A 26,376-nucleotide genomic window follows, 5' to 3' on the forward strand; every position below is an offset into this window, starting at 1 on the left:
CTGGCCACGCTGTGCACACCAGAAAAAAGGTTATACCAGTACAGAAGGGCCACTGCAAGCCCTCAGGCCTCAGCCACATCCCAAACCAAAGCAAAGACTGCCATCACACACAGGCGAGCCCCAGTCCCACAGAGCTCCTGCTCCAGCCCCACGGGACCCCGTGCCACCCTTGATAGGGCTGGAACAGTCACTGAGCAGAGAAGCCCCTGCTTGAACCTGGAACTGGCTCCAGTCCCTCTGACTCCAGCCCTGCCACCCCATTGCAGGGGCTGCCAGCATGTCCCGAGGGAAGAGGGCAGCCCAGGATCACTTCAGGGCCAGCTCTTCCCAACAAACCCGCTGGGCACAGAAGACTGCACAGGAACACGCTCACACAAGGACACACCTTTAACTCTGACAGGTAACTGTTTCACCTAATTTCACAGAGATACACAAAGTTAAAATGAGAATACACAGGAACATGTTTTATGTGAAAGAGTAAGAAAATAACCATAATGAAAATAAATAAATAACCTACCTGACAAAGAGATCAAAGCAATAGTAATAAGAATGACAGCTGAACTGGGAAAAAGAACAGAAGAACATGGAGAATTTTTAAAAAGAACTAGAAAATATAAAAAAGAACCAGTCAGAGAAGAACTGCAGGTCATACAGAAGATTAGACAACACAGATGACCCATTAGCAACCTGGAAGATAGAATAATGAAAAGCACCCAGTCAGAAAAGCAAGAAGAAAAAGCACGTTACACGAGGTTAAGGGACTTCTGAGACAGCTCAAGCATAGTAACACTCACATTATAGGGGTCCCTGAAGGAAGAGAGAGAAACGGTGAGAAAATCTTTGATAAAATTATGGCTGAAAACTCCTCTAATCTGAAGAAGGAAGTGGATATCCAGGCACAGGAATCACAGAGAGTCCCAAATGGGATCAACTCAAACCGACTCACACCAAGACATATCATTATTCAAAAAGTGAAATTTAAAGACAATGACAGAATTCTAAAGGCAGCAAGAGGAAAATCTCACATTAAAGGAAATCCTTCATAAGCCTATCAGCTCTCCTTACTGCATGTATTTTTAAAATTTACATATATCTACTGTTCATTGTCTCTAAGAAGGTTTAGAGCCTTAGCTTTTTTAACTTGCATAGTTATTAAAGGAACAAAGCCAACCACAAAATAAGAATTAATTCAAAAAGATACATACACCCCGCTGTTAACAGCAACACTATTTACAATAGCCAAGACATGGAAACAGCCTAAATGTCCATCAACAGATGACTGCATAAAGAAGAGGTGGTATATTTATACAATGCAATACTATTCGGCCATAAAAAAAACAATATAATGCCATTTGCAACAACATGGATGTCCCTAGAGAATGTTATTCTAAGTGAAGTAAGCCAAAAAGAGAAAGAAAAATACCATATGAGATTGCTCATATGTGGAATCCAAAAAAAAAAAAAAAAAAAAGAGCATAAATACAAAACAGAAACAGTCTCGCAGACACTGAATACAGACTTGTGGTTGCCAAGGGGAGGGGTGTGGGAAGGGACAGACTGGGATTTCAAAATGTAGAATAGATGAACAAGATTATATGGTATAGCACAGGGAAACATATACAAGATCTTGTGGTAGCTCATAGCGAAAAAAAATGTGACAATGAATATATGCACGTTCATGTATAACTGAAAAAATTGTTCTCTACACTGGAATTTGACACAACATTGCAAAATGACTATAACTCAATGAAAAAGTTTAAAAAAATCTATTTCTCTGAAATTTAACTGCCTCCTCTGCAGAACAAGAATGACCCCAGCTACCTTCAATTCCAGAAAGTTATAACTTTGAATTATTTACGGTTTTCTGAAGTTGAATGGTTTGTGATGAAAAGAATTGTTACTATGAAGTGGCTGTTCTGAACAGGTATCTTACCTGCTTGTTCTAATCAGCTTACACCCATGAAGAAAACAGCCAGAAAGTGACTAGATCAATAGTAGTCTTTGAGGCCTGTTTTTTGAAAAACGTAACTGAATAGAACAGTAAAATCCCTGGACATGCAAAAGTTGTACTCCCTCTCTTTGGGGGCAGTCACAAGCTTTTGAAACATGTGGAAAAGAAACTGACCTGACCTTACCCTGATAAAGAGCACAGCAGTTGAAAGGACCACAAGTATGTAGTAGATCGAGCGAGTGAACCTGTCGAATCTCTACTGTTTTACAGTGAGCTGTAGTGATCTCAAACAGGTATGTACTTTTCTGATCCACAATTCTAGAAAAGCAAATTTTGACTGTAAAATGTATTAAGAAATTAACTTATTTGCCATGTGTTATCTGAAAGATATGGGGAGAAAAAAACCTGCTGTGAAAACATTTAAAAAAAAAGGTTTGACCACATTAAAAGAGTGAGGCACAAAAGGAAAAAAGCATAATGATTTTTTCTCCCCTAAACTCCTGGCCTGAATATGTCCTCCAAAAGTCCCCCTTACCAGATGGCTAACCCAGCGAGAGAAGACAGCCCACTTGATTTCAAATGTGAGAGTCATTTTTTTTTAACTTAAATGAGAGAAGCTATCTTGGCTTCATTATATCTAAGAGGAGAGCTCAAGTGTTCAGCATGTGGATCTGATTTGAGGGTAAAAGTGTGAGTAAAAGTGTGTCTTTTTTTTTTTTAATAGAAATTGTATGTAATCCCCAGCAGTGGCAAGAACCATTTGCTAATACTAATTGTTGCTGGTTGAGAGCAGAGTAGGAGATTGTTAAAGTCTTCCCTAGCAGAAACCTGATCTGTGGAGACGGACATCACAGGAACTGCCATGCGGACTGCAGCTGGCAGGAGAGGACCACGGTGTGGACAGTGGTGTGGGCACCGGCGTCCCCATCTTCCCTTTGGCAGCGGAGTTAAGACACAGGAAACATCTCTGGGAGTTCGCCAGGGGCCCGAATGCACATTTGGCATCCTTTCCCTCCCCAGCCCCTCCTCAGCCCCGGATCTGACAACAAAACTTGAAGTGGGTGTATTTCTAAGAACATATGTTTTCAAAAAATTATTTAATGATGTGGCTATTCTAAACTATGATTAATAAAAGTACATTTAAGATTCAACATTGGTGAATGTGCCCTGGGAGCTGGCTGGCGGGGCAGCAGTGAGGGCAGGCTGAGTGCGTGGAGCAATGATGACCCCAGACCGCTGAGGTGAGGGGCCAGGCCAGGCCTTGCAGAGCCAGAGAAACTGAGTCCCACATAAGCACCGGTGAGGGCTGCTTCCTTCCGCCCACAGACCTGGCCTTTAAGCTGCTCCCAAGCCAATGAGTCCCTTGAACCCCATGAAACCTGCCCTGCCCCACATGCCACGTGGTGATGGGGATGGTCCCTTTGCTTATGAGGCAGTGCCTTGGCTACAAAGTGCTACTCAGCCAGGAGGATCACTGTGGTCACAACCATGTGGGGAGTTGCAGTGGGGCACAGAAAAGAGGTTTTGGGGAACCCCAGGGGCCCTGCAGGGAAGCCCTCATCTCCCCTCCCCACAGCTCCATGATGCCTGGCATGGCAGGAGGCAGCTCTGCCCTGAACTCCCTGCAGTGCCTGGGGCAGCAGGTGTTTGGCGAGGGTGGCACCAACAAGGGCTATGTGCAGCAATGGGTGTACGGCTGCAGAGACTACCCCAGGGGCTCAGGCTTCACCATCGGGTATGCAGGTGGCCCGGCGGGGGGTCCAGCAGGCCTAGGCCTCCCCTCACATGTCACAAGGCCCTCCACCAACTTCACACAAGCAGCGGTGGTAGCTGCCCAGGCTGCTGCCACAGCCAAGGTCACAGCCACTGTGGTCACCCTCCAGGAGAGACAGAGCCAGGAGCTGAGCCAGTACAGAGGAATTGGGGCTAAACAGCTTTTTAACTGCCAGTTCTTGCAGCACAGAGGTCCCTCAGGGCCCAGTGTTCCCAGCAGCAGGAACTCTACCAGCGTGGGAGGGCTGATGGGCCCCTTGGGCATGAGCCCTATGGGCATGAACCCCACACCTGGGCAGTGGGCATGGTGCTCCTGAATGCAGGCCAGCGCCTGCCCCAGCACGGGTACCCTGGGCCTCCCTAGGCCCAGACACGACCCCAACAGGGCATCAAGAGAGCCTACTCCAGTGAGGTGTAGCCCACGCAGCAATACCTGCAGGGAGGCCAATATGGGCCCAGAGCCACCCAGTTTGCGTCTGGCCCTGGCCAGCTTCCTGTCTCCTCCTCCTACCCTGGGCACAGGCTGTCCCTGCAGCAGGGCGGGAGCCAGTCCCTGCCTACCTCTGGCCCTGCAGGGCTGCACTACAAGCCATTTCGTCCCCAGCTACCCCAGCTCCTCACTGCCAGGGAGCCTCACGCCGCCCATGACCTCTGGCAGCAGCATCCCCTACACGTCCACCAGCCAGGAGGTCAAATCTCCCTTCCTGCCTGACCTTAAGCCCAACGTGAGCAACTTGTCACCCCCTGGCAGCAGCCCGTGACCAGCTGCGGCTGACCTTCCCTGAGAGGGACGATGTGATCCTCGAGCCCTTTCCCCTGCAGCACATCCTGGCTGTGAGCAACCTCACCTTCCAGCTCTGAGACTCTGTCCAGACCCTGATGCTGAGGCCTGACCTGGAGCTGCAGTTCAAGTGCTACTACCATGAGGACCGGCAGATGAACACCAACTGGCCGGCCTCGGTCCGGGTCAGCGTCAATGCCACCCTACCCACCATCGAGCATGGTGACAAGACCTCCCGCAAGCCCTTATACCTGAAGCACGTGTGCCAGCCGGGCTGCAACACAATCCAGATCACCGTCACGGCCTGCCATAGCTCTCACCTCTTCGTGCTGCAGCTGGTGCACGGGCCTTCCATCCACTCCATGCCACAGGGTCTCCTCCTGCCCGCTGAGCACTGCATCATTGAGATAAAGTAGAACTTCAGCAGCGGCACCATCTCCAGCACCCCTGGACCCAACGGAGGACAGGGTGGCACAGACTGCCACCAAGGCGTCACTCAAGTGCCGCATCACCTTCAGCAGAATCCAGCTCCCTGTCCAAGGTCACAACTGTCACCACACGCAGTGGTTCAAGCTAGAGTCTTATCTACAGCTCAACTGTGAGCAAGAGACCAGGAGGTGCCCTGTGTGCAGTAAGACAGCATTGCTGAGGGTCTGGAGGTGGACCAGTACACGCTGGGCATCCTCATTTACATTCTGAACTCTGACTATGAGATTCTCATCAGCCTCACGTGCAGTGGGAAGCCAGTACCTGTGAAGCCTGAAGTGCACATCAAGGAGGAGCCAGTGCTGCAGTGCTGCTGCACCGTGAACCCCGGCCTGTGCTCATGCCCAGCATGATGGAGATGATCAATGCCCTGGCCTGGTGCCACTCCCTTCAGCCCCTTGCAGCACCCAGCCCCCCTCAGCTCCTGCCCCTGGCGATTACCCCAGCGAGGGTTCCAGCTTCCTGGTACCAGGGACACTTCTGGACTCCTTCCTGCCCACCATGCCCAGCACCTCGACCCTTACTGAGTTCACCCAGGGCCACCTCCCATCCCCTATCAATCCAACATTCCCAGCAGCCCCAACACCAGATAAGTCTGCAGCCTGCCTCCCAGGTCAGATGGCACCAGCAGGTCACCTGGACCCCAAACCATAACCCGGGGCCAACAGGGCTTCACACTCCCAACCTTGGAGGCCCGCCAGGGCCCCAGCTGCACCATCCAAACCCTCTCCCTGGGTCCCGGCAGCCCCTGGGCCATGAACTGGGGTCTCATTGGTGAGCTGGCCTTCAGTGCTACCACAGGCATGATGGGCACCCCCCACCTGGGGCAGGGGAGGCCCCAGAGCCAGCCCTGGATCTGCTCCCAGAACTGACCAACCCCAATGAGCGGCTGTCCTACCTGGGCCCACCCGACCTCCCCACAAACAGCAACGATGACCTGCCAACTCTCCGAGAATTGATCCCACTGACCTCCACCTGAGATGTGCTCACAGATGTCATATACCTGCCCCAAGCCCAGCCCACCTGACACAAGTGGCCCTCCCCACGTGCACACCTGGAGCCTGGGCCCTGGATGCCTGGCCCCCGAGGCTGGAGGCAGCCCTGCATGGGGTGGGAGAGGACCCCAGGCAGTGGCAGCCACTGGCCCAGTTAGCCAGCAGAACTGTTTGTGCTGAGTTGCCCAACCCTGCCCCCATCCACACCCAGCCCATGCCTGTCCAGCCCCACCTGGTCCATGACACACCTGCCACCCCTTACCTCAGCATCACCCAGGTCCCCCCACCCCTACCTGCTCCCACTGGCCTGCATCTTGTCCAGCATTGACCTTTCTATTTCAATGGCCCCTTGGTCCTGGCTGGTGAGGAGCAGGGCTACTCTCTCCTGGGGCCTGATCTCACCCAGCCCACTGTGTGCAGTGGGGGTGGGGTCATCTGCCAACCTGAGGCTTCAGGCTGAAGCTGGAGATGGGGGCTCTAACACACAACACTGTACATAGTACAGAAACACATAGATACAGTGTGGCTAGTCCCTCTGTGCAGCCAGGGTCTCTGTGGGCTGGGCCTCCTGCCTGCACAGGAGTGCAGACAGGGAGGGGGTGTCAGTGAGGGAAGTAAGTTACTGCCTGCTGGGGGTGGGGCTCAGACTCAGTTCCATGTACAGACTCTCCAGCAGGCTGCTCCCTCAAGTTCCCCTTTTCTGTGAAAGTGAAGAATTGGTCCCGCTGTGTGTTTTAAAACCATCTCCCCTGTGTCCACCCCAGGGCCACACCAGGTTGGGGAGGAGGAGCTGCTGCTCCCATCCGTGCAGGGCCTAGTCATGTCCCCTGTCTGCCTGTCTCTGTTAAAGGACTCCCTCATGGTGGGGGAAAAAATACAACACTGACAAGTTAGAAAACCACCAAGTAAGGCCAGATGTCTAAACTGACTTGATGCTTTAATTTAAAACACCAGCATCAAGTTGGAACATGTTTTTTTTCCTTAAAAATTATTTAATTTCAAAGCTAGATAGTCAAAAAACAAGTTTCAGAGCTAGGAATATACTGATTAACAAGTTATGACTCTAGGGCAGTGAAATAACTAAACAGAAATGGCTTAGCTCTTGCAGATGCACTAATCTAGATTTGATATTGGTTCAGAAATCTATGTACAAAATTAAAATATGTAATCTATCTTGATATTTGTTTTCTTTCTATGTCCACAAAATGAAGATTTTTTTTTTCCTGATCAGTTTTTCATACAACAGACAAGAAAATCTCCTGGCACTGGTCAGAAATGTTTATACCTTGGGAACGTCACAGCAAACTGGCCTCTTTCAGTAGACAGACAGCAACCCCTCACTTACCTTAAAACTAAGCTGCTCAGTGGTGACATCCACAGCCTCACTGGTATCCACCAACCCCAGGACGCTGGTAAGACTGTCAGGTTCTAACCAAGTAATTTTCCAGCAAACATTCTCCCATATGCTCTGGAACTTTCCTCTGCATCTTAGCATCTCTACATAACAGCTCCATTACAGTGAGTCACTGCTCCTACAGCCACGGGGCAACTCCCAAGTCCTGACGGAAAAGCAAAAGGTCTGTTATTATCCAAGTCAAGCCACAGAGAATTCTTACACAAAGTACACTCACCTCTTCTGCCTGGAACCTAGAAATGCCTGCCTTCTAAAATGCTAATTCACTACTCTATACATCGTCAAGACAAGGGGCCTTTCTTAGTGAACCCTGGATCATGAAAATGAACTTTTGATTTTGTACTTATCGTGACAGTATCTGAGAAGCCCGTTGTAAGCTATAATATAAATTATCTTATGTTTTAAATTGTTGTGGGACATGTAAAATTTTTGCTAAACTACTCTTATATTCTTTTGATTTAGCTTTAGTTCACTAACACCTAGAAGTTTCTCCCCCTACCACAATCGACAATGCAGGGACTTTGTATGAATCTGTCAATTCAGTGTCAATGGACACTGCATGGCTTCCTCCAAATAGTAGAGAAAGGTGCCTGAGCATAGCTAATTAGGGAAACACATGATAATATCAAGTGGATGTTCTAAACTGACTTTAGAGAATCAAGGGTGACACCTGTCCCCACTATTCATTGCTATCAGCTTTTCTAAGTGTAAAAACCCACACACAGTTATTTCCCATTTGTTAAAGTTAATACTCTAGCTTTCCAGCCCCATGTGTACTGTCACCATTTTACAGACAAGGAGATATAGTCCCAGAGTCCTGAGTAGAACTGGGACTCAACACTCCTACCCTTCATGACACTCATCTAAAAAAGTGAAAAGAGCAAGTACAGATCCTACAATGGGAAAAGCACAGAGCGGGCCACCCTATGAAAAAGAAAGTAAAATAAAGAAACAAGAATCAATGTGGTTCATGAGTCATTTATCAGATTTTGGTTAAAAATGTCTCAGTATCTTTGTAATATTACAGATTATAACCCTATGAGAATGCTGCCTTTGGCTAATAAGATAAAATCTTGTCCTGCTGCATGGCATGGCCCTTTAGGCTCTAAACATTTAAGAGAAAAACACTTTTTTCAAGTTAGTGTTGTATGCAAACATTATCTAGAAATACACTGTTGTTTTTAGGCAAATTTTAAAAAAGGCTTCTTGGTTTGTTTTGCTTTAAAATCCTTAGTGGAGGCTGGAATTGATGGGCAGAAGTAACAGTGTGCCACCCACAAGGGTGAAGCCAATTTCCTGGCTTCTCATCCTCATCCAAGGTACGTTTCCTCTAGTGAGTCCTTCTAGATTGATGTTCCAGTTTCTCCAGCTACAGAACAAGACAGTTATCGAATATTTACCAGGATGCTCCCCCCACTTCCTTTCACTGGTGCACATTTGTACTGGCATTCCACATCCAGTCTGTGGCTCTCTGCCATCCCGAGGTTCCTCCTACACTGTGACACACTTGAAGGCAGGGCCTGTGTCCCAGGCCCCAGGACCAAGTCTGGCACATGACTGAAATGAACTGATTAACTGGGACTTGCAGTTTCCATCTAACAGGTAATCCTATCTAATAGACCAGTGTTTCTCAAACTGGGCTGTGAATTGAAATCACTTGGGGAACTAATGCATTTTTTAAGAAAAATTAAAATTAAAAATTAAAAAAACTAAATGCAATAACAATAAATAAAAAGGGTGAATTCAGCCTTATGTTTAGTAAGAGGACATTTTCAAAAATGTTGCTGCATGGGTCCCAATTCCTGAGTTTGATTTAATTTATCTGGGATGTGACCTGAGTATCAGAATGTTTTAAAGCTCTCCACATGGTTCTAAGGAGAAGCCCAGAGTTAGACTCGCTCTAATGCTTCCGAAGTAATGAACACTCCCAGTGATCCCATGTTCTCTGGGTAACTGCGATGTCCTAGGTTATCTCGGACAGTTATTTTCCTTCCCTCTAGGACCCCATTCCTTGCTCTTTTAGAATAAGCAAGGTGACTGTTAAAATTAGTTACTTGCTTCTAAACCAGTATATAAATCCATGCAACATGAAATGCTCCCCCAGCCTCAAGTGGAATGCATTTAGATTGTATCTGGAGTTGGATTTGAGCAACTTTCTTCTAGAGAGAAAAAAAAAACCATCTTACAAGCCCAGGCCCAGGAAACACAAGGACTCTGCCTGTGACACAGAGATCTTCCATGCCAGTAACCTGAAAAATGTAATCTCTAGAAGACACGCACACATCATGCTAGCATAATTTTATAGAGTAAGACCACACAGAGATGTTTTGGGAAGCCATTTTTACAAATAAATTGGCATGATTCTTGCATTGTTACTGAGTCCAAACTCAGTCTGCTCATTGCAAGACAGGCCAATAAACTGGGAGACAATGTGCTGCAGCAAGGAATAGCAACTTTATTTGGAAAGCCAGCTGACTGAGATGATGGCAGGCTAATGTCCTGGAGAACCATCTTCTCCAAGTCAGAATTCAGGCTCCTTTTCTACTAAAAAGGGGAGGGAGTGTGGTTGGTTGCTGCAAACTTCTTGGTGTGGGAAGTCTTTGTTCTTGCAGTGGTCCACGTGGGTCAGGTCACGGTGCCCTTGTAAAAACCAACAAAACAAATGCTATTTTCCATTCTTCAACTTGTTATCTTTATGTAAGTGCAGAGGTGTTAATACCCTTAAATGAGAGATCCTTGAGAACAGGCTCGCTTGTTTATTTCAGGCTAAAGGCAACATTGTTTTACAAAAGGTGCAGAGCCAGCAAGACTAAGCCTAGGAAACAAGGTACAGGGTTAAAGCCAAAGGAGCAGATCTGACAGGAGTCAGATGTGTTCTTTTCTATTACAGCATCAATAGACAACGTTTCTCTGAGCTCACTGGCCCTGTGCTCCAAAGTGAAAATTGGCTCCTAGTCAACTACAGGATAACATGACTTACAAGATCCTTTGTGTTCTGGCTCCTGCCTACCCTTATTTCTGTTCTGTTCCTCACCCACTCCTCCCTTTCCCCCTCCCCTCAACTCTGAGCACTTCTTACTCTGTGGATCCCTCCCTCAACCCTGAGAGCATGTTGCCAGTGCTGCCCTGACCCCACTGTGCAGCTGTCATTACTTACATTCTTGTCTCCATCAGTAGACTGTAAGCTTCTTGCAGGGCCATCCTCTGTCTTCAGGATCTTTTTATCTCTAACACCTGGAACAGAGCAGAGGCTGAGAAGACATTTGACTTGTTAAGTGATTAAACACCAAAGTCCATGCTCTTTCAAGAGCAGAGAATGTTAGGAGGTAGCTAAGTTGTCCTGATCAACCACAGCTCGGGGTGTGACCTGAATATGCAGACCTTGAGTCACTGCATTAAATAAATCCAAGAAAAAAAGAACAACATGAAAGGTGGCTGTGTGTTTTCAGACAACACCAGCAAATTAAAGTAGTTTATTTTTATTAAGTCTGTTTTCAACACTTGATGGAGGAACTTTGAAGGATCAGTATCTGTGCTTGAATCTACCTGGAACACTGGTTAGTACTGATCTCTTTTATCTCCTTTGTTTCTGCCAGAAATGGAAAACTAACCTATGTGTCAAGGTTTAACCCCAAAGAACTCAGGCCACTATCTTTTTTTTTTAAGGGAGGCACTAGGGATTGAACCCAGGACTCTGTGCATACCAAGCACATGCACTACTGCTAAGCTATACCTCCCACCCCAAGCCATTTAGCGTGGGTTCTCTGGTATTCATTCAGCTTAACTTATTCATCTTGAATTGCAATCAGGTGGGTTTTTTTCACTTAACAATTTACTCACCTGCAAACAATTTGTACCAACAGGCAGATACTTAAGAGCCCACTGTCATCTGTGACAGACACTGTAGCCAGCCACTAACATGATTTCCTTGTCTTCCTGGGTAAGGAGCAAGACTATGTGTTCCAATGCTTTGCCATCCTGTGTCACCTGACACTAGCCAGGGATGGATGAGCAGAAGTGGTGTGAGCCACTCCCAAGCTGGGCCCACAAACATCTCCAGTGCACACTGTCTGATGATACTTTTCCTTTCCTTTTCCACCAGCTTGAAGCCAAGTGGTGAAGACAGGCAGAACTGCCAGATGCGAAGAGCCTGCATCACCAAAACCACGTGGAGGAAAACCTGCAGGGCTTCACATGAGCGTGAGCAAGCATCAGACTTCCACTGCTTCACGCTACTGAGATTTGGGGGTATTATCAGTATGAGTGGTAACACACAGCCCCACCCCGGTTCCCCTTCTGATGGAGCTCTGCACACTACAGATGCAGAAATGGGCACCCCAGCTGCCACGGGTGTCTGGGAGACTCAGCAAGCACTCAAGGCCTGGCAAGTGCACTGGGGATTTGGGCAGGTCGAAGTATACCCTGGGATCTGTACACATCTCTGACATGCCTTTACTGCGGAGGAGTGCACAGGCTTCAATGGCAGTGGCAGCAAAAAATCCCGTCTGCCTTACATATCAAAGCAAATAAAGCTGGTATCTAGCCAACGATCCCCTAGGAGCAACCAGTGCACCTGTGTGGTGCAAATCATGCCTATGTAACACAACATGGGTACTGTGCATGTGGGTAACAGCTGAGTCACTGGGCACCACCAGTCCAGCCAGAGAGCCTGAGTGGCTCCATTCCCCCCACGTGCTCTTCCACAGGCCCTCCCTCCTTCTCCCTCATTCACTGCCTGTCCTCTCTGCCTCTCTACTTCTTCATCTCTTCTTTCCCTCCTTATTTCCTGACTGTCCCTAGATCACAGAGCATCCTGAAATGAAGCTAACAATTTAGCTCTTTAAACAGCACTCTCAATTTCATCTGCTGCTGACAGCTGATAAGATAGAAAATTTACCTCCTTTTCTCGTCTTTTCCCTCACTATACATTCAACAGGTGATTTTCTTTGGTTTTTTAGAATACATCAGAATTCAACAGTCTGTCAAATGACTTAATAAAATCCAGTTCTTACCTTCTGTTCGTCCATTTAATATATTTTTTCCTGTTTGATCTGCAGCCCCAGAAAAATGATCAACATACTTCTGTGGTAGACTTTCAGAGATACTCTGTTAAAATCAATATTAATAATGAGTTGCATAAAGATTTCCTCACCCCTTTCTAAGAAAATACCTGCATTTCTCACCTAATTTTTTTGTTTCCTCCTTTAAAAGCAAGTAGACTTAAAAATAAGAGAAGCATATCTTGGAAACCCAAACATTTAAACAGAAAACTTCACATACATTCTCTAGATCAAGTCTATCTTTTAGCTTCACCTGGCTTTTGACTCAGTAAATGGAACATGGAAAGCCAAGGTAAATATTTTCACAGACAAAATATTGACTTATATTTCATATTTCAACAGAGAATTAACTACAAAATGCCTAACTCCATTTTGCATTACCCCATAACAATGGAAGGCATTTTAAAAAATTGTTTTCTATGCATAACTGAAATGCTTTGCTGTACACCTGAAACTAACATTGTAAATCGACTACAATTAGATAAAAAAATTAAATATTTATTTTTAAAACAAATTCTTTAGTAAGTATACTTGCTCCAAATTAAAAATATTTCTAAGGACAGATACGGTTTTAGTATTAAAATAACATATTTGGCATGAAAAGCAACCTTGGAGTCTGTCACATTGAGTATTGACAGAACATTGTAGAAGCTGCTTCATTTCAGTAAACAAAGGCTTAGCACAATCTATTATTTGATAAAACATTTACTGGTAGGAAAAATGTTGAATAAATTAGCAAACTAGTAAGAAAAACACAGATATTTTAATAATAGCAAAAAACTTTAAATATAGTTATGCAACTCTTACAAAAAGTACAGGAAGCTTTAACTTAATAAGGGAAAAATAAGAAAATTTATTTCTTAACCATCTGCGTGTGCTAGGCCCTTATTATGCACTTTTTCCTACACACAACAATAATAAAAATGGTTATAAGGACAGTTACCCACTTGCTGATTCCTGGCCACTGTAAGGTGTTGGGGTACAGGAATGAGCAGATGTGACCCTCTGTGCTCTCTGTCCAGAACGTCGCTCCCCTGGGCCTTCACATGACTGGCTCCTTCCCTTCCTTCACTTGGCAGATTTGGTCACACTCACATCTGTGCTGACTACATAAATTCTGCACTTACTCCACCCATCCTAACTACAAAGTCCCCCACTGTGGTCTAACCTAACATTCTCCATGTTCATTATCTGAAGGACTTACTGTGACTGAGAGAGGATTCCTGTTTCCTTGTTCTTCTGTTCCTACCACTACAGCCTAACCCCTCAATTGGTACATTCAGTGTCTAACTGCCCAGCACACAGCTGGTGTTTGGGAACAAGAATTTCTTTAAGGTCAAAACATGTAAAATCTCAACACAAACTCAAGTACCAAAGCACTCTATACCTATCAGAGATCTCCAGTAATAGTCTCCTGAAACATAACACACCCCAAATGAGAAACCCACATGTCTGCTCTGACTTTCCCTTGCTTATTAACTCTGCCATTTTATTGTCCTTCAGGTGTTAAAAAGTGTCCTCAACACTTAGTAAGTCATTCATTGCCATGGCAATCATCCTGTCTTACATTTTATAGCACCATTTACAGACAACAACGTTTTCACATTTGTTACCACGTTTGTTCATTACACATACCTGAGAGGTAGGTGTCAGTACCATTTTTACCAATGAGGTCACTGACAAACAGGTCAAACAAGTTTTTCCAAGACCCCACAGCACATCACAGAACCAGGGCGACACATCTGTTGACTTCAAATACAGTGCTGTGCCACTAGGCAGCAGCTACCTGGATTCCAGCCCTCAGGCTCCTCTAGCCTCTTTCCACAGCTGTCACCTGAGAACAGGTCATCACTGCTCTATACCTACATTACTTTGAGCACGGTCACCGTAAAGGTACTCAATGCACATTATTTGAACTATCCAAAATGAGTTCTCATTAAAACATCACTAAACCAAATTGTTAGTATTATAACCCCACACATTTATTACTCTCAAACGCACTTTTGCTTCTTGGTGTTTTGCGCTATATACACCGGTTTTATTAGGTGAGCCTGGAAAATTAACAGAAGTGCACTATGCAGCAATATGACATTTAGTGCAGAATGATTTTATTAACTGTAGATTAAAAATATAAGAAGAAAACTGATGGGCAAATGCAAAGGTGAGACAGTAAATTCAAAGCATTCCTCCATTTATGTTTGAACATCACTCAATGCTTACATTTTAAACTGATGATGATGATGGTAATAGACAGAACCTCAGAATCCCAAGGAGATTCCGTATCTTCTTTTTTCCTAATTTCAATGCTGACATCATATCTATAAAATGTAGTCACAGATACATTGATGAGAACATTTACCACTGTTCATTTTAAACATACATATAAGCCTATCTCCATTCCTGAATATTTCAAAAAAATTAAGTGGCACAAAAGAATTTCAGAGGGTTGAAGCATTCTCTGGAAGAAAAGCTTGGTCGTGGCTGGGATACTTATGAAGAAAGGTGGCAAAAGAAAAACACTTAGACTGGGATTTCAAAATGGTAGAACCGATAAACAAGATTATACTGTGTAGCACAGAGAAATATACACAAGATCTCATGGTAGCTCACAGGGAAACAAATGTGACAACAGATATATATATGTTCATGTATAACTGAAAAATTGTGCTCTACAATGGAATTTGACACAACATTGTAAAATGATTATAAATCAATAAAAAAAAGTTTAAAAAAAAGAAAAACACTTTAAAAATGGACATCATATTTGGATCTACACGCTTCAGATTTTTTATATTGGCTTTTTTTTTTAATGGAGGTACTGGGGATTGAACCCAGGAACTCCTGCATGTTAAGCATATGCTCTGCCACATACTAAGCTCTACGCTCCAGTGATGGGCAGGCAGGATAAGAAAAGCCTGGGACTTTGATGGACAGTTTGGGAAAGATTCCAACCACATCTTCATTTTCACCATCATAACTGTCCTCAAGAAAGGTTCTAATTCCTGGTCTCATAATGTCATATTTTCCTTATACTATTGTGAAAACAAGATAGAGTAGGTGAAAATATCTGTAATTTCAAATCAGTGAACAGCACAAGAACAACTTCAAACAACTTAGTTTTCCCTGGGCTGCTGAGAGCCATAACTTAGCTTTGTGAAGCTTGGTTTCAGGACATTCTAGAGAAGAAAATAACAGCTTTAAGAATAACAAGTATGAAACTAAATAAAACAATTAGAACATTCCCCATTACTATATGATTAAACACAAAGAGCACAGGCTTCGGAGTCATTCAGATGTGGGTTCCAATCCCGGTTCTGACCTTTGCCGACCTGCATCTTCTCCTGGGGTGAGGATTATGAGGGGTGACATCAGGAGCTCCCAGGTGTTACTTTGCTTACCCTTCACTGCTTATTCTACAAATACTGTGGTAGCCATTAGACTTTCTTGAGCAAAATGATCTAGAACGAAAACTTATCCTTGGAAGCTAAGAATACCATTGAAAAAACTAACATTAAGAAATTAAATTGATTGTTGTATTTTGAAATGTGTCTGCATGATTTACATGTGCATGAATTATCTTTCACGAGGGGAATATGAGAGCTTATAGTTTTTAGCAGAATCTTATTTGGATGGGTTAGAACAGCAAACAGTGTAAGTTACTTCTATTCCAGGGGTCAAAAACCTAAAGACAAATAATTGTTTAAATTCAGCTCCTTCAAAGAAAGAGGAATAAACAAGAGAAAATCTGAGGGGCAACGACTCATGAATGAAAGCCACACACACTAAACAGAAAAAATTAGGTTAGGGGTAAATCATTAAAAATATAAAGTAAAATAAGTGGGGCAGGAAGAGGAAGAAAAGAAAAAAATGAGACATGACTAGCCCAGTACAAACTTCAGGCAAGAAAAAAAAAGAAAATTTAAGAATATACCTCAATAAAAAAAAATTAACTAGGAGTTCAAAACTTGTAGATACTGACAGGCATATGCAGAATAGATAAACAAGATTATACTGTATAGCACAGGGAGATATATACAAGATCTTGTGGTAGCTCACAGCGAAAAAATGTGACAATGAATATGTGTATGTTCATGTATAACTGAAAAATTGTGGTCTACACTGGAATTTGATGCAACATTGTAAACTGACTATAACTCAATAAAATAAAATTAAAAAAATGAGTAATAAGGTATGTGGAGAAATACATATATTTCATACATATATAATAGATCAGTGATATATCAGCATTGTTAGGGATATACAATGAACAAAAGCCTGTTTTATGTTTTTATTCTATGTAAGATATGTATAAATTATATAGATAAGTATATGTATTGTTCTTCAGCAAATTTTACAAAAATGCCAAAATGTGACATATATATGTATAAAACAGAGGCTTTTGTTCCTAGTATATATCCCTATTGATACTGATTTGTATTACTCTACAACTATTTGTTTATAAATACTACTATAATAAAGAGTTTCATTTTGTCACTGTAAGTCATTCAATTGAACATGGTCATCTATCACTACCTGAATGCTATAAATTACTACGAGAGAGAGAGAAATAGATTTTTTAAAAGTTCCTAACACATCAACTTTCCACCTGGAGAAAGAAGTGGTAATGAGAATTCTAAGGAGAATATATGGCTTGAAAAATACATTTAATGGAACATGAAATGGGGCTAAGGAGAAGGTTAAACAGTTTTAATCTAAAATTCTAAGCTCACACTTGGTGGACACTGAAAAACACACTGCAACCTCTTTCCTACTTATCACATACTTATTTATTTCCTTGCTACTTATGACGTACTTCCTCATCACAGCAACTGAACTTACACATCCTAAACAAAGGGAATAGAAATTTAAGTCATATTTTTAGAATTCAAATAGATTTCATGCACATAGAGTGTGCATATTATATTACCTGTAACATGATACAGAATTCCATTTGTCTCTTCATGTATTCACATTCAAAAAATACTAAAATGCATCATACATTTAAGGCCTTATCCTAGGTGCTCCAGGAAATGCACAATTATGTTTCCTAATCTCCAGCAGTTTATACTGATGCAGGGGCTACAAAATGAAAATTTAAGTATACTATAAAATGTCTGAAATGTGAAATTCTAGATGTGACACAAGGACTTTGAGGACATATTTGTTTAAACTATAGTACAAAAAAATTCTAAAGTTGTAGGTTTTATCACATGGTTCTTAAAAGTCTTCTTCGAGAACTAGTTATCATTTTAGAGGAAACATGTATTCTCCAATTATATGAAAGGGTTTTGAATGTACTCTTAATGGAATGATTTTTAAAACACAGAGGAGTCCCTTTATAATATGGATTTGGATAAACAATTTTAATTTCTAAATTTCTACAATTCCAGCTATTATTTTAGTCTTCATGCAGAATCAAAGATAGACACAGAGGGAAAAAACCTCTCTCCTAAAAACTCGATGGTACCAAAAAAAAGTGTCCAAGAAAAAAAATTAGATGATACATGGTATATAGTTTTGGAACTGAAAGGCCCCAGGAAGACTCCATGATTATTCCAGTAAGTAACTGTATCTACTAAACAGTTCATTTAGGCATGAGTGTTACAAAAGTCACGCCGAGATGCTTTAAAAGGCAGAGTAAGAATCCGTCTCCTTGGCAACATTTCATGCTTCCTCCATCGTGGGAGAACTTTTCCCAATACAATTTTCCTGTCACTATATGTTTTCTAGTCCACTTTGTCCTCAGATCCCATCTTCAGTATTTAGCAAAGTAAAAAGAAAATTCAACTAGTCATATTTTTATAAAACAGTTCACTCTGACCAAACTTCCAACACAAACATGCAACAGTGATAGGTAGACCACTGCTCAATTTTAAGAGTAAATACTACACAAAACTAAATTCAGAGCAGAATTAATTTCACGAGAACACTTTACCTTGGACTCAAAATCTGAGTCTTCATCTGATGAAGGCCACGAGTCATCAAGATCAGGTTTGTTGGGAAGCCCTTAGAGCAAAAATACACAACAAAAATGAGTGATTTCATTTCTTTAAACAAACAAAAAAATTCTGCTGACGGACAAGAAAGCAGATTTAAGAGCCAGGCTGTCTGACGGTCAAGTCACAGGTCAGCTACTTGTGACCTATGGAACCACGGGTCAGTCAGTCAACCCTCCTGAACCAGAGTTGCCTAATGAGTGAAAAGTCAGCTGTAACAGCACAGCTGCTTTGCACAGCTGTTGTGATGACTGTGTGAGGTAACAGATGTGAAGCACATAACAGTGTCTAACCCAGAGCAGAACAGTCATCAAATGTTAAGTTTTTCTCTGTGTTCCCTTAGTCAACATATAATTTTTAAATATGCATAAAATCCTACCTGCTTAAAGCATCTTTCAGAACTCCTATTCACCCTGAAAGAAAAAAAAATACATTTTAAATCAGCAAAAGAGAAATAGAGAATATTACAAGTATAAGACAGAGGCTTTTTTCAAAAGCATTCCTTTGGGAACACACCTGGCGACTACCCTAGAGTGAATACTGAGTACACTACTGGTAGGCAATTAATACATAAGAGCCACTTCCCCTCCTTTGTATTTATCAAATGTGAAAAAAATAAATGCTATATATCAAAATTCGATACCTCAAAGTGAACAGCTCTTTACAAGGACGACAGTCCTAACCAAACTCTGTGAGGCTGAGAAAAACAAACAACATCATCAATAGAATCAGTACCATAAACTGGCACTGTCACGCTTAAATAGCACGGTATTTCTGGCCTGCCATCCTTTATATGAGGGGTCGGCAAACTACAGCCCACAGGACAAACCCACCCTGCCATTTGGTTCTGTAGATCTAGTGTTACCGGAGCACAGTCATCCGGTACTATCTACAGCTGCTTTCACACTGCAATGGCACAGCTGAGGTGACAGAACAGACACCACATGGCCTCAAATATGGGCTTTCTGACTCTTTACAGGAAAAGCTTGTAGATCCCTGCTTTATGTCATAACCAGAGAGCCCTAATACTGAAATCTAATCCTCTTTCTCATCTGCTCAGAATTCTCCAGTGAATCCTGCAGCAGGTATTACTGGCCCCCAACCTGACAGCTGTTCCTTTTTCATACTTCCTCCATTGTGGCTGTTACTAATCTAAAACAACACTAAGGTTAAAAAAAAAAAAAAAAAAGAACACACTACTGTACCTTTTCCACTTATCAACTGCATGTATATTTACCCCTTTCTTTACTAGAAATTCTGCCATTTGCTCTTTGTTTTCACTTACAGCAAGTAGCAGTGGTGTGAGGTCATCCTGTAAACAGCAAAAACAGTTTATAATGTACAAAATTACATATTTCAAAACTGAGTGTAATACTTGTAACAGTCTCTGAACTTAAGCATATCATATTCAGTAAATAAAGAGTGGCCCCTCCCCCTCACCCCTCTGGGCTCCTACTCTTTAAAACGTTCCTCCTTGACCTCTTCAAAAGATTCACTGTGAAGTCATTCTCTAAAACTCACTTCAAACGTTTACTGGCTCCAAGAAGCTTCCCTTCTACCGGTGTCTACCAGGCATTCCTGTACTTACCTTTTTGCTCTACTATTACTCTCAAAACTCTCAACACGGCTCCACAGAGAACCATTTAGCTACTGAGTCAACTGCATTTTTAAGGAACCAGACTGAGGGGAAAGATATACTGTCTGCAATATGCATAACCTATCCAACTACAATCATGACCAACCTCATCAGGTTAACAGACATTCCAATGGGAGTATGATTATTTGCATGTATGTGTAAAGAAAAAGTTTTTTTTTAAAGCAACTTTTAAATTCTAATTTGAAAAATTCAGTCCCATTCTTGAGATTATAAAATGTGAACTAGATCATAAATTAATATCAACTGTCTTTAAAATCTTGAAATAGTTATCAAAATATACTATAAAACAGGAATTGTAAAGTCAAATGCTTACAGAGGCAAAGTAGGTGACCCGTGTAACTGAAGGTCCCAGGTAAGGACAGCAAACCGGAGAACACACACCCCACTAAGAAGGGGCCACCTCTGCACAGCAGAACACACAGCAGCCTGGGCTCAAAGGGGACCAGATTTGTTTCTTTTGGAGAAGTCTGAAATGCACATTTCTGCATGAGTCTCCTAAATTTTAAATGTTGATTCAATGTGTGGAGGCAAACTGAACATATCCAGGGACCACGTTTACTCTACAGCCCACCTGTATTTTTCTGTTTGCTGTGTTTCCAAACAGTTGGGTATAAAGCAAATATTTTGACATAAAACCTTTCCTTTCTTTAGTATCATATGTTTTACAGAAAATAAACTGGGCCCCAACATGTCATAATAATTGCTATTAAGACACAATACCCACCTCGAGAATTTTTCCAATGCCTACTAAAACTACAATCTGTCTGTTTCACAATTTCCCTTATTTTTAATGAAATGGACAAGTAGTTCATAAGATGGCTGAAACTAAATTATTAAAACAATTCTCATCTGTTACTAATTTCATGGGTTTGGATGTTTGAAACTGCCATCTTGTGTGGTATACTTATATGTAATAGAATACTATTCAGTCATAAAAAAAGAATGAAATAATGCCATCTGCAGCAACATGACTGGACCTAGAGATGATCACACTGAATGAGGTAAGTCAGAAAGAGAAAGAAAAATCCCATGTGATATCACATAGTATATGGACTCTAAAATATGATACAAAAGAACTTATTTACAAAACTGAAACAGACTCATAGACATTAAAAACAAACTGATGGTTACCAAAGGGGAAAGGGGGTGGCGGGGGGAAAAATGACCAGTTTGGGATTCACAGATACCAACTACTATATATAAAATAGATAACAAAGTCCTACCGTGTAGTATAGGGAACTATACTCAATATCCTGTAATAAACCCAAATGGAAAAGAATATGAAAAATTATGTGTGTGTGTGTGTGTATATATATATACATATATAAAACTGAACCACTTTGCTGTATCCCAGAAACAAACACAACACTGTAAATCAACTATACTGCAATAAAAATAATAAAACTGCATTTTGATTATGCCAGCACTCAGTGAATCTAACAGATATATTCCAAGAGTCTACCACACAGCTTTAACCAAAAGAAAGGCCATGATTTACTATGATTGCAGTCAGGAAAACCCTGTTGGCCCAATGACTTGGATGGTAACAAAAGGTGCAAAATACTTAAAGGGCTCTACTTATTAAATCATTCACCATAAGCCAATTTCTAAGACTGTCTGAGTGTCACTGAATGATCAGTGGTTGGAAGGAAAAAGGAGTTATTCTTCAAGCCCACAGATACTGCCAATAATATTCCTTTTAACTTGTCAAGCACAGAAGTAGAGACGGGATAAAAGTCAGGCTTATGTGGCTGGAAAGGAGAGCACTGAAGGAAGTAGCATCTGTCAAATCTCCCACTCTTCTAAAGAGAGGGCTTTTTTTGAGATCTGTGAATTTACAGGTATTACACGTATCCATTCAATAGTTCTTAACCAAGGGTTGTATCAGAATCTCAAGGAACTATTTCTAAATATCCATGGTCCAGGCCTTACCAGATTTATTTAATCAAAATCTTGAGGGTGGAGCCTAGGCTTGTAAATTTTTTGTAAATTCTCCCAGGCGATTGTGGTTCACCAGCACAATTCTAGTTAAGAACTCATGCAGGAGACAACCGACCACTGCAGTCTTTCTTACCCATGTAGCCAGTTCCTTCTCTCATTTGAGGATTTGCACAAAGAAAATTGTGAGATAAAAGTTACTTAACAAAACTGCATTTCACTGTCCTGGGTAAACAGCAGTAGAACAGGGGCTAGTCAATTCAGAAACAACTTGATTTTATTATCTATGCATTCCTTACTTCCCATCAAGACATCCTAGATTTGAAAGCCAAGTCTAGACTCATCTCAGTGGCTGTTTCTGCCAGCATAGGACACTGGGCCAGTTAATTATCTGTCTTTCTCTCCTACTTTCCACTTAATCATCACCTGTTCACCGCCAGTGTGATTTCCTTAGAGTCCTCATAAAACTGATCTCTCCCAAGTTTACAGTTCACTCCCTCTCTTTCCCAAAATGAGAATGATTATCCCTGACAACTGAAAGGCAGCTTGCCCACCTACATAAACAGAAGGAGAAGGAAAATAAAAACAAAAACCTCCTCTTGGTAATTCCCAATTGTCCAATTTCCAAACTGGCCTGCATATTTCAACTGCTCTCTCCAGTCTGTTTCTTTCTTCCCTCTTAAGCCTTGGGCAATGAGAGAGAAATCACTTTTATATAAATCATTTTTTAAATAAAACAGGAAATTATCCACAGCAGCAAGATTTTGATTATATTGTCAGATGTTTTTGTTTGAGTATTAAGACAAAGTCTATTTCCAAGACAAGTTTTGCTTTCTTCTACTTTTATGCTAATCAGAAAGAAATCTGAGTGGGGAAAAATATTTGAAAAAAATTTTTATTTGCAACAAAAGCAATGTTTTCATAAATATCTGCCATAAATAAATAAAAGAAAGCTGTACCTTTCATGCTTCAATGGAAATCTCATTATTTAAAGTGAAATCTCAGACAATTAAGTTCTTTCCAAATATTTCCACTCAGGGAGTGCCCGAGACTCCAATATGTAAAACTGCACCTACTATGTCAGCGGAGGGCATTCCTGGCAGGGCTGCAGCAGCAGGAGGTAACATGTCCTGGAGCAAAAGCAGAAAGACCAGCTTCGCCATCACCTGTTCCCCATATGTAGCCACAGCCCCGCTGAGAAGCTGCACCAGGCTGAGCGTGGAAGACCCCAAGGTGTACACGGCAGGCCGTGTGGCCACCAGCACCAGTGAACACCCCTGCTGGCTGTCAAACATGACCTGACCTCATTCGCCCTGATCGCAGAACTGGGGGTCCTGGGGTACTCAGGGCCTGTGGCCTACTGCCTCCCCTGCCCAGGTGCACTCACCCAGCTCCCCTGCTGGGTACTGGGTCTCCTTCCTCCTTCCACCCATGCCAGTAGCACCTCTGCCTCCGCAGTCAGCCCCCACCATCATTTCACTCCCCCCAGGCTTTCATCTTCTGTGGACTCTGAGCTACCACCTACTCCCAGGCACTTCCTAATGGGGCGGTGTTCCTTCCAGGGTAGAGGAGGGGCTGGGAGACAGAGCTCTGCCCTTTCTGTGGGCACCACCTTTCTCTAGCCCTGGCTATGGCTTTGGAGTTGTTTCCATGTAACAGGGCCTGAAGTATTGTATTCATACTATAAATATAACACCTGTAGCTAAAAAAGACCCTGTACTTCAAATTATTTTGTAAATAAAGCTAGTGGAGCTATTATACCTTGTTTCTTGTTTCAATATTGGCATTGTAGGAAAGCAGCTTTGCTGTAACTGAAGTATTTGCAAACAAGGCAGCGTAGTGGAGAGCGGTGCTGCCAGTGATGTCCGTGAGGTTTGGGTCAGCACCACCTTCTAGCAGAACCATCACACTAGGCCGTTACCACGGAAAGAAGAGTGCAGGAAGGGGAGGGGATGGTTGGGACTGACTGTCCTCATAAGCTGTATTCATCCAGCCCCCTCCTCCCACCCACTTACATTCTGATGCACTGAGTCAGCCCAGTTTTTTTCCTGCGTCCCTGGCAGAAATGAGATCTTGCTCTGTATAAAGTTGGTTCCTACCACTGCAGGAGCTGGTGAGAGTGTGTTCTCACCCGACCTTGCAGGATGGGCCTCTGGGCGAAGAGGAAGTGAGCAGGACATGGGGCTTCTCTGGGCTGCGGGGAGAACGCTCTTAAAACACCTTCATGATTCCTTTTTTGGGATTCAGGATGGAGATCCTAACACTGGGAAAAACCAGGCCTCTTCTTCACCCTCCTTCCTTTCTCCTAGAAAGATGAGGGTGCCCTGCTGGCCTGGGGGTACAGCCCAGCTGGGGCTTCCTGACTGAGCTCAGCTCTCAGCTCCACTGTGACTGATCATCAGAGATCCTTCAGTCTTCAGCCAGGTGCCCTCTGCTTCCAGGTACCCTGTGTTCCTGCTGGGCCATAAAGCTCTCCCCACCCAACACCTCCCTTTCCTTCTGCCTCTCGCAGGAATATTCTGAGGCCGAGTTTAGGTCAATAAAATGGCCACATGCGTGATTTCTAAAAATTCTGCACAATGGCTGTCACTTAAATATATCAATCTACCATCCGGAAGCTCCCTCCCCTCTGCTGTAAAAACATACTTGGAAATGAAACTGGGAGGAGAGGCACGTGGCCAATCTCTGCCAAAGGGGTCATCACTTTGTGGGCAGTGGAGACCTCTGATCTGTGTGAAACCACCCTGTTTCTGTGCTCTGGCGGTGACACCTAGTATGGAACATGCAAGCTGACTTGCCCGGGTGCCAAAAGCCTGCCTCATAAACGGAAACTCCAGACAGGAAGTTTGAAAACCTGGACATGATTTCTGCCCGGGCTGAGGTTTTTCTGTGTCCCCAGCAGGTCCTTCCTGTGTAACCTATTTCATAGCAGTGGCTTAGGTTTTCTCAGGTTTGGGGTGCTCTGCCCATTGCCCCTTATCTCCTACGATTTAAAGTGGCTATTGATGGTATCCTTACCCGTCTCACCTTTCTGGAATGCTGCCTAGTTTGGGGGTTGCTTTCATTTCTTGTTTGGTATTCACAACCACAGATGTCATGATAGATGAGGATGTGGAGGTAAGTGACCCAACTCAGAGTCACAAAGGTTGTTACTGCATAGGAAGATAATTCAGATCCCCAAACTTCTGGTCTAGTGCTTTTTCTTAAAACTACATCATGCTTCTGGGGGAAAAGCTGGGGTTATACACAAGAGGCCTTGGGGACATGGGACGGGGCCCAGGTTTACCTAGAAGTGCTAAGTGCAGTGGGAATTGGGTACCATGTGCAGTGAGTAAGAGGGAGCTTACACCTCCTCACTGACTCAGAGGCAGTGACGGCCTCCTGGGGTGTTGGGAACCCACCAAATAATCACAGCCTCTGACCTCCCGGAGGACACTTCATATTGGAAGATCATGGTTGCCTCCCCCTACCTTTCCCACAGCAGAACATACTGGTCCAGGCAGGCAGGGGCTAGCAGCATCTCCAGAGGATTCTCCTTCAGGACTTGGGGATGAGGCCAGTTTGTGTGGCTTGCTTCCCTGCCTTCCTCCATTGCTGAGGCCTCCCACCTTGGGTGGACTCTCTGAAGGGCCTCCTGCCTCCCCCCTTCAGCCTGGTGACTTACCCCAGGGGACGTGTGGCTGTAGTGGGTCCAGTACCAGGACTCCCAGCTGGCAGTGAGGCTTGCCCTGGGCTAGGAGGCTGTGTCTTGCATCCCTGAGGGCAGGTCTTATCTGCTCCACCATCATACACTGCACAATAAAGGGGATTAAAAGAAGAAAAAAAACCTAGAAATCTTACTCGATCAAAATAATTACTTGTCATTAAAAAGCCTAAAGGTGAAAAACAATACTTGAAATTCAAAACAATATAAGTAACCCAAAAAGGTTAACAGTATATTAAAAAAATTCATTGGCTCTTATTCTATAAAGTTACAGTTACAGAAATACCAAGGGGACAATCAAGTGTGTTTTACCTAAAAGAGTCTTCTGATCTAGTGGATGGGGAATGAAAAAATGCCAGTCTGAGTATCTGCACTGTAACCACAAAACAAAGCTCTGGTATGTTCTGTATTTTTTTTTTTAATGCATTGTCCTTCGGTAGCAATACTAGGATCATTCTGTATTTTTTCTAGAGACAAAATGGGATTTCAAAACACTCTCCTGAAAATAAATATTTCCCCTTCCTAAGATTTATACTGAGAATGGTCACTGCCTTGGGGAAATTAAAATATAGGCCATAATGGTGACTATTTAATTAACATACTTCTTCCATAGTCATTATTA

At 43.1% G+C, this 26,376-nt stretch overlaps 1 protein-coding gene and 1 pseudogene across 5 annotated transcripts in view; one reads left to right on the forward strand and one right to left on the reverse strand.

The window, feature by feature from the left end:
• Positions 1-4,889, reverse strand: part of LOC105061924 (uncharacterized) — a 55,150-nt gene extending 50,261 nt beyond the window's left edge. For all 5 annotated transcript variants that reach the window (XR_012502139.1, XM_074352605.1, XM_074352608.1 and 2 more), the window contains exon 1: positions 4,757-4,889. The gene's annotated coding sequence lies outside the window, so the exon portion shown is untranslated. The remainder of the gene's footprint in view (positions 1-4,756) is intronic.
• Positions 2,856-5,970, forward strand: LOC105070767 (zinc finger MIZ domain-containing protein 2 pseudogene; annotated as a pseudogene).
• The last annotated feature ends 20,406 nt before the right edge of the window (positions 5,971-26,376 follow it).

The sequence above is a fragment of the Camelus bactrianus genome, chromosome 25 (assembly GCF_048773025.1).
Source record: "Camelus bactrianus isolate YW-2024 breed Bactrian camel chromosome 25, ASM4877302v1, whole genome shotgun sequence".
NCBI classification, from domain to species: Eukaryota; Metazoa; Chordata; class Mammalia; order Artiodactyla; family Camelidae; genus Camelus; species Camelus bactrianus.